We start from the raw sequence: 13,558 nt of genomic DNA, 5'->3' as shown, positions 1-13,558 counted from the left end.
GAAGACAAATTAAGTCTACACAGCCTCTGAAGTGCAAACCCAAACCAATGTCTTGTGACAAAACCAAAAGATTCCAAAACAGGAAGTGAAAGGTAAGGAGAACTTCTCCTGGCTAGCTGATGGAAGGGAAAACTCAAGGTTCTCCAAACCAACAACAGGAAGGAGGGACTCAGAGAACTGGAAAAACTCAACAGCTAAGGCTGTGCAGTGTTGGTGGCTGAGAAAAAGGATGACACCAAGATGTGCTCAAGCACCAGCCCTCAGCAGAGGCCACTTGATTAATGCACATCATGGCTTATATCTTTTTCTTTCTGTGTCCATGTGCCCTTTGTACTTAAGTTTAGGCTTGGTGCCCAGGTACCTCTCTCCCCCTTTTGGTAGTCTGGGAAGTCCTCTCTGTTTCTTCCTTTGTTGTTCACAGATCTTCTTTCCTGGAGTTGTTTACATTCCTGATTCAAGGGTAGAGCTCTGCTTAGGTCAAGGTTAAAGCTGCCCATGGCCACCTGCTTTATCTACAATTCCTCCTTTTTGCCCAGGGCTCATTCTCTTCTGCAGGGCCCTTTGCAGGCATGAGAATGAACAGGACACTGCCAACACCAGGATTAATCCAATCAGCAATATTGACAACCCAGTTTGTAATACTCTTATGTCTATGTTTAGAATGATCACTTCAGTGTGTACAACACAGACCATCACATTCTGTCCAGCCCTGACCCTGAGCTGATAACAAAGAACCAACAGCAGCTCGATTTTGCAGCCTGGCATGGCTGACACTGTCCTCATCAGTGGCTCATTCAAGCAAGACTTTTGATGTTTCCTTGTCTTGTTTTGCAACCCAAGATGCCAGTTCCCTTAGCTGAGCTGGTGCTTTGCTGTAGCAATCTGAAGCAAGATTATCCTGGCTGCTATGTGTTCAGCTTTGTTCTTCATACCTCCATGATCATCTCATTCAGCTGTTAGGCTAAGCCTGCATGGCTTTAAGGCAAAGGGAGTGTGATTAAAGATCATAGTACTAGATCAGCTCCAGATCTATGCTGCAGGTACACACAGCTTTCTGCTTGGAAAGTCCCTGAAATATCTAATTCTTGAGGCTCTAATGGGGCAAAGAGCAAATTATCATCCCACATGTCCTGATGCTCAAAACACCTTACTGGTGTGTTACAATTGAATTTTGGCAGGCATTTAAATTCCAGGTTTGATTTACTGCATGCAGCAGTGCTGCCTAAATGTTTTGCTATCCCATGGAGTTAGTTGATATGGGCTCAGGGTATTGTTTCCATTGATCATGCTCTGCAGTAGGCCAAACACAGCACGCAGAGACCTGCTGGACCCTGGCACCTGTGGAAACAAAAGCATAGCCATGGCCCCAGGTCACAAGATCCCAGGGGCCTTCCCAATCAAGGGTCTGTAAATTGCAGACCTACACTGGGGCCTTATATTGCCAAAGGATTTGTCACAGACTGCAATGACAAGAAATGAGTTACTGTGACAGGGTTCATACCACTCAGAGAGATGGTTAAATAATTCAGGGTATAGACAGCTTTCCGTAGCCTGCTGTGTGGTGTCTCCCCCAACATTCCCTGTGGTGGTGAGAGAAAGTTCAGTTCTCCCCCCCACAAAGAAACCACGGCTAACTCAGTCAGAGAAACAAAAATGAATATAAGCTCTATTTACAATCAGGATGAGATGCAGTGAATATATATGCAATATACAGTATTTACAATATATACAGAAATATACAGCAAAGTTATAAGTTAGATGCTTTCTGTTGACATCTTGGATTATCGTGACAGTCGTTGAGGTCAGTGCTAGGCAGGTTTGCTGACTGCCATTTTCATGACAGTTGTGCCGTGTTCCCTCAAGGAAGGGATGGAAATGGCAGGGATAGAGCTGGCTGGGGAAGCAAGATTGATGTCATCAGACTGAAGGGGAAGAGCTGCAGGGCATGGGACAGTGGAGGAAAGGCTGCAGTAGGGATGGCCAAGGCTGAGAGTCCCAACAGGACCATGGGTTTTGTGCCTTTGGCTCTGGCAGTTGCCTCTGCCACCAAGGCCTGTGAGGAGAAATTTTTCTTTGAGGCTTTGAGGTTCTTCTATTGCAAGGGCAGTGGTCAGGGCTTGGCCTTTCTGCTTCCTAGAACAAAGGCAAGTTTTTCTCCCCTGTACTTTGTCTTTGTCTCCCTGCAATCCTGGCCTCTAACAAGCTGCTCTAACAAGTCCCTGGGGAGCCTTTGTCAGTAACAAGCCTCAGTGAGGCCAATCAGTGCTTCAAGGTACTTTGGAGTTTTCTTCTGACTTGGACTTCTTGAGAGGCTTCTTGGCAGTACCTGAGGATGATGCAATCAGCCCTAAATACTCCATGGGGCTCATTAAATACTGCTGAACCTCTAATTATTGCCAAGGTTTCTGCAGCTAATTGGAGAGATTTTTGCTGTACTTTTAAAGGAACATTTCATTCCTTTTCAGCAAAAACCCACAGCAAAACCTGACAAGGTCCTACCCTGCTCACTGCTCATCCTCACTCCCCACTGCCCCCAGCAGAGCCCAGAGCCACAGGTGAGGGACAGGATCTGCCTTGTCAGGGGCTGGGGCTCAGGGCTTGGCCCTTTGGATCAATGAATCCCCTCCAGGTTTCCTCAGCAGCAGAGCCACCTTGAGCTGCTTGTCCTGACCTGTCAGCACTGCCTCAGTTCTCTGCTCTCATCAGAACCTGGAGATGCTTCAGTGCCTCCAGAAATGCTTCCCTTGCACCCACTGTCTCCTGCTCTAACCAGACCCTGGGGACATTTTCCCAGTATGCTTCACTGGGACCCATTAAGAGTAGAAGAAACTTCAGAGTTTGAATCTGACTTTGACTTCTGGAGAGGTTTCATCAGCTTCTCCGTCTCTGAGGCTCATGGACTCATCACCAAAGCCACCAGAGGGCTCCTTTAAATGCCTTGGGCTGGTCCGTTTGTGCTGAGCCAGGCCAGGCTCCTGGACTGGAGGGATCTGCTGGCAAGCAGGAAGCACTTCAGGAGAAAGCTCTGGCCAGGAGCAGCTCCTCTGCACAGCACAGCAAGGCTGAGGACACTGCCAGAGGATCTCAGGGACGTGAGGAAGGCAGAGAGAGCTTCAAGGTGGCCAGGACTGAGAGGGTGACTAAGAACACCTTCTTTGCCTCAATTTTTACTAGAAGGACAGAACGTCTTCCTGACAGCTGGCCTGCAGAGCTAGCAGAAGGAGCCAGGGAGCTGCACAGTTTCCCTATGTTCCATGAGCAGGTGGTTGGAACTCTCCTTAGCAGCTTGGATCCCCACAAGTCCATGGGACCAGATGGGATTCATCCTAGGGTGCTGAGACAGCTGGCAGATGAGCTGGCCAAGCCACTCTCCATAATTTTCCAGCAGTCCTGGCTCACTGGCGAGGTCCCAGAGGACTGGAAGCTGGCCAACGTGGTGCCCATCCATAAGAAGGGCCGGTTGGATGAGCCAGGGAATTACAGGCCTGTCAGCCTGACCTCAGTGCCAGGCAAGATCATGGAACAGGTCATCCTGAGTGCAATAACACAACACTTACAGGATGGCCAAGGGATCAGGCCTAGCCAGCATGGATTTAGGAAGGGCAGGTCCTGCCTGACCAACCTGATCTCCTTCTATGATCAGGTGACCTGCCTGGTGGATGTGGGGAGGCCTGTGGATGTAGTCTACCTGGACCTCAGCAAGGCCTTTGACACCGTCCCCCATAGCAAACTGCTGGCCAAGCTGTCAGCCCATGGCTTGGACGGGAGCACACTGCGATGGGTTAGGAACTGGCTGGAGGGCCGAGCCCAGAGAGTGGTGGTGAATGGTGCCACACCCAGCTGGCAGCCAGTCACTAGTGGTGTGCCCCAAGGATCAGTGCTGGGCCCTGTGCTCTTTAACATCTTTATTGATGATCTGGATGAGGGCATTGAGTCCATCATCAGTAAATTTGCTGATGACACCAAGCTGGGGGCAAGAGTTGATCTGCTGGAGGGTAGAGAGGCTCTGCAGAGAGACCTCGACAGGCTGGACAGATGGGCAGAGTCCAAGGGCAAGAGATTTAACACATCCAAGTGCCGGGTTCTGCACATTGGCCACAACAACCCCATGCAGTGCTACAGGCTGGGGTCAGAGTGGCTAGAGAGCAGCCAGGCAGAGAGGGACCTGGGGGTGCTGGTTGATGGTAGGCTTAACATGAGCCTGCAGTGTGCCCAGGCAGCCAAGAGGGCCAATGGCATCCTGGCCTGCATCAAGAACAGTGTGGCCAGCAGGAGCAGGGAGGTCATTCTGCCCCTGTACACTGCACTGGTTAGGCCACACCTCGAGTCCTGTGTCCAGTTCTGGGCCCCTCAGTTTAGGAAGGATGTTGACTTGCTGGAACGAGTCCAGAGAAGAGCAACAAAGTTGGTGAGGGGTTTGGAACACAAGCCCTATGAGGAGAGGCTGAGGGAGCTGGGGCTGCTTAGCCTGGACAAGAGGAGACTCAGGGGTGACCTTATCACTCTCTACAACTACCTGAAGGGAGGTTGTAGACAGGCTGATGATGGTCTCTTCTCCCAGGCACCCAGTACCAGAACAAGAGGACACAGTCTCAGGCTGCGCCAGGGGAGGTTCGGGTTGGATGTTAGGAAGAAGTTCCATACAGAAAGAGAGATTGCGCTATGGAATGGGTTGCCCGGGGAGGTGGTGGAGTCGCCGTCATTGAAGGTGTTCAGAAGGAGACTTGATGGGGTGCTTGGTGCCATGGGTTAGCTGTTTGGGTGGGTTGGATTGGTTGATGGGTTGGACACGATGATCTTGAAGGTCTCTTCCAACCTGGTTTGGTTTATTCTAATAAAGGTTTATTCTAACTCACTGGAGGAGAAGTCACTGCAGTCACTGACACAGTGAGGCTGTGGGTGCAGGACCCTGCAGCTGTAGCTCCTGGAGGCATCTCCATCTTGGCAGCTGACGCTCAGCTGAAGGCTCCTGGAGTGTGCACACAGAAGGAGGACCAAAGCCCTTCAGTTCCATCCTGTGAGCAGCAGTGAGCAGAGCTGGGTAAGGAGAAGGCTTCACCCCCAGCCCCTCTGCCTTTCTCTCTTCCCTTCACTATCTCTGCAGCACTGCAGGCCTGCTCCCTCTTTCTCCAACTCTCCATGGCTGTGGTGGTTTTAGGCAATGCCTTTAAAATTTAGTGTGACCGTTTGAGGCTGTGCCTTTAAGAAAGAGTCAGTGCTGGGACACTATGGCTGAATGTTTTGGAATATTAACGAAAACAATCAGATATTCTAAACTAACTTCATTGGTGGATTGGTAGAATGCAGTTTTAAGCTTAGGTGCAGCTGGGACTTTCCTCAGTTCGCTCCTTTCCTTTTCCCTTTCCAGCTCGTCCGCTTCTGGGCTCCCTGCCAGACTGATCGTGGACAGATAAGCAACTAAGGCCTACTAATACTTTGCTTTAATTAATAACTTTTTCTCTCTTTCTAACCCTCTTTGGGGAAAAAGGGGAGAGAAAGGGGTACAAGGGGGGAACCCTCCTCCAGAAGTCAAACAGTCACAATTAGTTACAGATTTTGAGCAGAAAAGTAGAAACAAAATCAAGAGATCACTCTTGGGTGTGAAAAAGAAAAGAAAATATTATTCTAAACAAATTCATTGGATAAATATCTGGAATCAGAGGTGCTGTACCATAACAATTCTCTCTCTTCTCTTCTCATCTCAGCTGTTCTGCTTCACTCGGGAGAGATCACCTGCTTTGGCTGCCCTTGGCTAAGTCTAACCCTCTGCTTTTTTTCTCTCTCCACTCCTCCTTTCTGTCTTGGAGCAGGGGGCTAGGGGTTAGGGGCAGAGGAACAGCTTCCCTAGTCTCTGGCCAGGGTTTTTTTGTGTTGATTAATAATTGTAAATAGCTGTCTAATATTGTCACTCCTGGATGTTTTGTACCTGTTCATTGCATTCCATTGTAGAGTGTAGCTCTTGCTTGTCAATACAGCTTCATTTGCTTCTAACTGAGCTGCTCTGGCAAAGATAATGCTAGGGGGAAACATCAACCCACCACAATGGGACTCTTGTTCTCTGGGATTGGGCTCTTGACCACTTTTTGTTCTGACACCAGAGAAATCTTCATGGCAATTCTGGGTCCCTGCTGCATTTGAAGCTGTGATGAACTCTGCCATGGGTTGGTAGTGATGGGACTGAGCTGATCCATTCCTCACTCAGCTCAGGGACAGGGGTTACAATGAGCCTGAGAGAAGTGTGCCCTAACTTGTCACTGCCTTTCTCTCCTTGGACAGGTCTCCATGGCCAGAGGCAGCAGATGGCCAACAACAGCTCCATCACCCACTTCCTCCTCCTGCCATTCCCAGGCACAAGGCAGCTGCAGCTCCTGCACTTCTGCCTCTTCCTGGCCATCTACCTGGCTGCCCTGCTGGGCAATGGCCTCATCATCACCAACATAGCCTGGGACCACCACCTCCACACCCCCATGTACTTCTTCCTCCTCAGCCTCGCCCTGCTTGACCTGGGTGCCATCTCCACCACTGTTCCCAAGTTCATGGCCAATACCCTGAGGGAGTCCAGGGACATCTCCTATGCAGGATGTGTTCTTCAGGTCTTTCTGTTTGCCTTTTTCATTTCAACAGAATTTTCTCTCCTCACCACCATGTCCTATGATCGCTATGTTGCCATCTGCAGACCCCTGCACTATGAGACCCTCCTGGGCAGCAGTTTGTGTCCACCTGGCAGCAGCTGTCTGGGCCTGTGGAATTTTGTATTCTCTGCTGCACACAGCCAATACATTTTCCCTGCCTCTCTGCCAGGGCAATGCTCTGGACCAGTTCTTCTGTGAAATCCCCCAAATCCTCAAGCTCTCCTGCTCCACATCCTACCTCAGAGAACTTTGGCTTATTGTCTTCAGTGCCTGTTTATTCTTTGTCTGTTTTGTGTTCATTGTGGTGTCCTATGTGCAGATCTTCAGGGCAGTGCTGAGGATCCCCTCTCAGCAGGGACGCCACAAAGCCTTTGCCACCTGCCTCCCTCACCTGGCTGTGGTCTCCCTCTTTCTCAGCACTGGCTTCTTTGCAAACCTGAAGCCCTCCTCCATCTCCTCCCCATCCCTGGACCTGGTGGTGTCAGTTCTGTACTCAGTGGTGCCTCCAGCAGTGAACCCTCTCATCTACAGCCTGAGGAACCAGGAGCTCAAGTCTGCCCTGAGCCAACTGATCCCTGGATGCCTTCAGAAGCAATAAAGTCTTTGTCTTCTCCTGCAGAGCAGTTCTGATGTCACTCAGTGCAGACCCAGCCTGGTTTCTCGAGTTATGGCTGCTGCTGGTGCTGTTCCCCTTGGGAGAATATTGTTCCCACACAAATGTCTTTCTTCAGACCATTTCTGGTTCAGTGTTGTCCTGTCTGGTGTGACCCAGAGGCTGCAGACATGAGGAGCTGTGCTCCCTGTGTGGTCAACACAAGAAAGGACCCTGCAGGGAGTTGTTTCTCTTGTTTCCTTCCTGCAAGGTTTCTGTGGAGCTGCAGGGCAGTGCCTGTGTGCAGAGGTGGAGGGGCAGAGTCCCAGCACAGCAGCAGTGCCAGTGCCAGAGCTTGGGCTGTCCTCACCTGCTCTTTATTCCCTTCCAGCCTCTCCTGCTGAGCCTCTGTGGTAGGGCAAGGCCTAAGTGCTCTGGCAGCTTGGGCAGTGTACTGCTGTGTGGCAGTGCTGGGTCTGCAGGCAGGGTCAGGCCAGGGCTGCTTGTGGGATAGAGCTGTGATCCAGAGCAGCACTGCCATCAGAACAGGAGGTCTCCTCATGCCTTCACACCCCATCCCCCTCCCATTACAGACTGCACCTACTCAGAGTCCAATGTTTTTCTCCAGTCCATTTCTGATTCAGCACTGGACTGTCTGCAGTGACCCAGAAACTGTAGACATGAGGAACACTGTTCCCTGTGGTTTCAAAACAATCAAGGGTCTAACAGGGCCACTTGGTTGCTTTGTCAGTACCTTGCATACCACATTCAAGATCTGACTCACGATATGAAGGTAAAAATGCTGGATATTTTGGCATTTGACAATGCTAACGAAGAAACTAAACAGGTTCTCAGCATCTTATCAACAGGTGCCACTGTCTCGTGACAGCAGAATGAATGAAGCACCAACAAATGGCAATGTATCTAGCCAGGGCCATAGAAGCAGTCGTGAAACCACCAGTACGACCACCGCACAAGGGAAACAACCTGGATGGTAAACATCGTACTTCTGGGAAACCCAGGTACCTTAAATCAAATTGCCTGACTGCTGGACAGACTCGAAAGTGCTGTGCTCACTGTCACAGACCTAATCATGTTACTCAAGGTTATCGTTGGTAGGGAAACTGCTCCTGCAGCGCAAGTACACCCCGTGCCACGACACCAAACCAGGGTGCTTGGACCGCCCCCCTCGCAGCCACCTGTGGCAGCGTGGAGCAGACCTGGCAACAGCAGTGGATGTCACTCTTGAGTCCACAAAATGTTGTCGAGTCCAATCAGCACGGTCCTCTGGGTCACAGACCCTGTGCTCTGTTAATTGGCAGATTGTCTACCTCTAGACAGGGCATCTTTATAATTCCTTATTCAATAGATTATGATTATGACTGGGTTATGAAAATTATGCACTATACCATTACCCTTCCTGTTAGCACTCCTGTTGGGACAAAAATTGCTCAGCTAATACCATTTGAGTCCTGAGTGCCTAGGGCTTCATACAGGATTCAAGAACAAGAAGGCTTTGGTTCCACTGGTATGCCCTAATATCTTATTGGCCCTAGAAATCCAAAAGGGAAAACCAGAAGAAATTGTAACTATCAGACACTCTTGTGGACAAACTGTACAACTTTCAATGATTGTGGATACTGGAGACAATGTCGCTATTATACCTTGCTATAAGTGGAATGGTCACTAGCCATTGCTGATGGCAAATTCTGGAGTCATGGGTTTAAAAGGTATGCAAACAACCTGGGTTAGCAAAGAGCCAGTGCAGTTAGCTTTTAAAGATGGCAAATCAATTGCTGTAAGACCGTACTTGTTAACCCTTCCAGTTGCTCTGTTGGGCAGAGATGCCTTAAGTTAGCTAGGAGGAAAACTCATTCCTGTTCCATTTCTGTAGCGGCTACTGGTCAGCAACCAACCCTCAAATTAAAATAGACAACAGCTAATCCAGTATGGGTGGAACAGTGGTTGCTCAGACAAGATAGGCTGCAAGTTGTTAAGACCCTAGTGCAGAAACAATTGCAGTTAGGGCATACCTTGCAAGGCACACCCCCCCCCCCCACCTCCCACACCTTCCCTTTCCTGGTAAGACCCCAGTCTACCAAAGCTCTGTTCTGATTTAAAGCAACAGTGCTAATTTCATCATTTCTGATTGTAATGTCTTTCAGAGATTTGTTATTTAGAGTTTTGCTAACATCTCTCTATTTCCTTCTTAGACATTGACTAGATAAAATAAAAAATACAAAAAATAAAAAAAACAAAACAATAGTAAAAAAACCACACACCAAAAATTAAAAATATATATATAACAAAACAAAAAATCACAGTATCACCAAATGCAACTTAGATACAAAAAGTACAATAAAAAATGACAAAATAAAATATTTTAGATAAAAAATAAAGTACAAAATAACAAAATAATAACAAATTATAATAATAATAATAAAAGAAGTTAAAAAAACAAAAGAAAAAAGAAAATAAAAACAACTCAACAAAGTAATAATAAAAACAAACAACAATTAAAAAAACTAAAAACATAAAGATCAGTAACAAAAAATAACTATTAGCAAAACCCATAAGGATTATTAGCAAAAAATAAAGGGTTATTAAGATAGGGACTACTAGATTAAAACAAAAGGATATATTAAAAAAAAATGTGAAAAATAAGGAAAAAAAAATACAAATATTAAAAAATAAAAAAGCAAAAAATTAAAAATAAAATAAAAGCAATTAAAATTAATGAAAAAATAACGACTTTTAAATTTAAAAATTAGATGGAAAATATTTATTAAAAAATCAAAATAATTAAAATATTTTAAAATAATAAACATTAAAAATAAAAATAATCAAAATAATTTTAAAAATAAAAAATAATTTAAAATTACATTAAAAATAAAATTAAAATTAAAATATAAAGAAAATAAAAATTTTAAAATAAAAAATTAATTACAATTTTAAAAAATTTAAAATTAAGATCAAAAAATAAAAAAAAATAAATTAAAAAGTTGGGTTAAAAATAAAATTAAAATTAAAAGAAAAAACATCACATGATGGTGCTGATGTTTGTGTTTTCCCAGGTCCTGCAGCAGCGTCAGGACAGAGGGGACCTGATGGATGGGCATGCACTGGGAGGGGCCCAGCGGTCCTCCGGATTCACTCCTCAGGGCCTTGGTGTCCATAGCTGTGTTATCTTTAATAAATGAAGATGCTTCCTTCCTTTCTGCCTGCCTCCAGGCTCTCAAGGGCAAGGGACTGGGTTCAGTATGCCCTAGAATCATTAAGGTTAGAAGAGACCTCTAAGATCATTGAGCCCAGCCATCAACCCAACACCGCCATGGCCACTAAACCATGGCCCACAGTGCCATGGCAAACGTCTGTGGAGCACTGCTGGGCATGATAAAGTATTAAAAATTAACATTAAAGAAATAAAAAAAAATAAAGAATTAATTGAAATAAAAAATTAAAATAAAAATAATAAAATTCTGAAAATAGTTAAAAAATATATCCAGAAAAAAATAACAATAACAAAAAAATAGTATATTTTATAGGTAAGGGTTTTAGTGATACCAGCAAGAGATAACTACCCCATGTCAACTGCAATCATCGCAATAAACAACAGCAGAAGAATCAAGAATATGAAGTCGAACATCGATCACAGTAACTGTTATGATAATCTGAGATCAAAAGCATCAATCAGAAGAATTTACTAAAAAAACCTCAGCTGAATTGGGGCTGACTGTTATGATTGTTTGATTGTTGTGTGATTAGAGAAAATGTTCATACGGACTTCTGTCACCTCACCAGCTTGCCATCATTTTAAACAGTTAAAGGGAAAGTCAAAATTAATTATAACACAACATGCATTCTCATTTTAGGTTAAAAAGAACAACAACAATAACAAAAAATAAGGAGGGGGGATTTAGGTATGTGTGGTAGTGAGAAAAGTTCAGTTCTCCCCCCTCCCCCCCCCCCCAAAACCACAGCTAACTCAGTCAGAGAAGCAAAATGGAAAAGAGCTGTATTTCACAAGCAGAATGAACTGCAATGAATATATACACAACATGCAGTATTTACAGTGTATACAAAAATATACAGGAAAGAAAGTAACAGAGAAAAACTGCCCCCCCACCAATAGAGGAGGGTCCCCCCCAAAAAAACCTTTTCCCCCTTCCTCACTTTTTTCCCAAAAAGGGTTAGAGAGAAAAGTAATTATTAAGGGAAATTCTGTTAGTTCAAAGCATATGCTAAGGGAAGAATTCTTTTCTTCTCTCATTAATCCAAGGTCGGCACCAAGCACAGAAGAAAGAAAAACAGCTGTCCAGACCAAGACTGAAACAGACTCAGGCTGACTGCACAGAGCAAAACCTTAAAGTTACATTCCTACTGATCTACCAATGAGATTCGGTTAGAATTATCTTTGTTTTCCTTTTTACACCAAAACATTCAGCCAGAGTGCTCAGTAGCTGTCTCTTCTGAAAGGCATAGCCTAAAACTGACACAGGGAGGCAGAGGGCAAAGGCTTTGTGGCATCCCTGCTGAGAGGGGATCCTCAGCACTGCCCTGAAGACCTGCACATAGGACACCACCATGAACACAAAACAGACAAAACTGAGCAGACACGAACTTGCTTATGGCCCAGGGCAAAGCTCCTGGGAGCAAGCACCTTCTTACTGTTGCCACTGTCATGCCATCTGGCACTGCAGAAGAGCCTGGCTCCAAAACCTCTCCAGGCAGGTGCTGTCTGCCTTTAGACTGTCATGTACCTGCCCTTCATCAGGCCAGAGTGGTCCAGCTGCCTCCAGCTTGCCACACAGGTCCTGTACTGTGGGGCCCTAAGCTCTTCATGAGAGAATGAGGTCTGTGGTGACAGGTTGGACTTAATGATCCTCGAGGTCTCTTCCAACCTTAGTGATACTGTGATACTGTGAATCTCTCTGCACTTCTCCAGGTTCTCCACCCTCTTTTAGAAATGGGAACCTCACCATCTGATGTGGCTTCCATCAAGACTCCCATGCCCCCTTCCTCGGATCAGTGCCCAGCTGGTCACATCACAGCCTGTCCAGAGGCATGAGGTTGTTCTGCCCCCGTGCAGACCTTGCCTGCCTTGGCCTTGTGAAACTTCAGGAGGTCTTTGATGGCCAAATCCACTCACGTGTCCAGGTCCCTGTGGACTGGAATCCCAGCATGACAGCATTTAAGGTTAGAGGGCCAGTGCCTCAAACAAGTTAACAGTGTGGGGAATTGCAGGACACTACAGGTATGGAATGAAAACTGTTCCATGGAGTTGCCACCCAAGGGGGTAAATACCACAGGAACCTCAGCAATACCATCAGAAGGTACAACCCCAGAAGTGCAAGGCCAGGAGGGTCAGAGGTTCTTTGTGGAGTGCTTTACAACAGTAACCAGAGAAGATCTTGGGTGAAGTGAAGGATGTGGTCAGTGCTGGCTGGGATACCCTGTGAGAAAGCTCTGCACTTGCTGGGAATGAGTGCTGTGAACAGGGAGGGTCCAAGAGCTTTCCCTAATTGGAAGCTATGAAGTGCAAGGGAGGACAGCAGCAGTCAGGCTGGAAGGGACTTCAGGAAGTGTCTCAACCAACCTCCAGCTCTAAGCAGAATCACAGCAGATTCCTCAGGGCTTGAGCCAAACATGTAGTGGTCACTGCCTGGGGCAGAGCTCCTGCACACTCTCAGGAAAACAGCTTCCAGGGGCTGATTATCCTCATGTTGGAAAACTTTGTCTCTCTGTGTAGCCTGAACCTCATCAGTTTCAGACCATTGTCTATTGTCCAAGTGTCCTGAACAATGGACAAGAGCCTGACACATTCTTCCAAGGATCAGAGCCCAGCAACCTCTAGTGGGAGTCTACCTCTTTACCTCTGCACACAGGAAGTGCCCTGCAGCTTCAGAGAAAGCTTTCCAGAAGGTGCTCAGAGAAACAAAACTTGAAGGGTCCTTGATTGTTTTGAAACCACAGGGAACAGTGTTTCTCATGTCTACAGTTTCTGGGTCACTGCAGACAGTCCAGTGCTGAATCAGAAATGGACTGGAGAAAAACATTGGACTCTGAGTAGGTGCAGTCTGTAATGGGAGGGGGTTGGGGTGTGAAGGCATGAGGAGACCTCCTGTTCTGATGGCAGTGCTGCTCTGGATCACAGCTCTATCCCACAAGCAGCCCTGGCCTGACCCTGCCTGCAGACCCAGCACTGCCACACAGCAGTACACTGCCCAAGCTGCCAGAGCACTCAGGCCTTGCCCTCCTGTCGTAGTTTGGGCTGGCTGCCCTCTGCTACAGGGGTGTTTCCTGTGTCCAGCAGTCCAGCCCAGTGGGTGGGCAC

General features: G+C 46.8%; 1 pseudogene; it reads left to right on the top strand.

Annotated features, from left to right (window-relative positions):
* The first annotated feature begins 1,976 nt into the window (after positions 1–1,976).
* On the top strand, positions 1,977–8,110 carry LOC137460014 (olfactory receptor 14A16-like; annotated as a pseudogene).
* Positions 8,111–13,558: the final 5,448 nt, after the last annotated feature.

This window comes from Melanerpes formicivorus, unplaced genomic scaffold, assembly GCF_026170545.1.
Source record: "Melanerpes formicivorus ecotype bairdi unplaced genomic scaffold, bMelFor1.0.p_v2 SCAF_489, whole genome shotgun sequence".
Lineage (NCBI taxonomy): Eukaryota > Metazoa > Chordata > Aves > Piciformes > Picidae > Melanerpes > Melanerpes formicivorus.
This window is presented reverse-complemented; position numbering and strand designations above follow the sequence as displayed.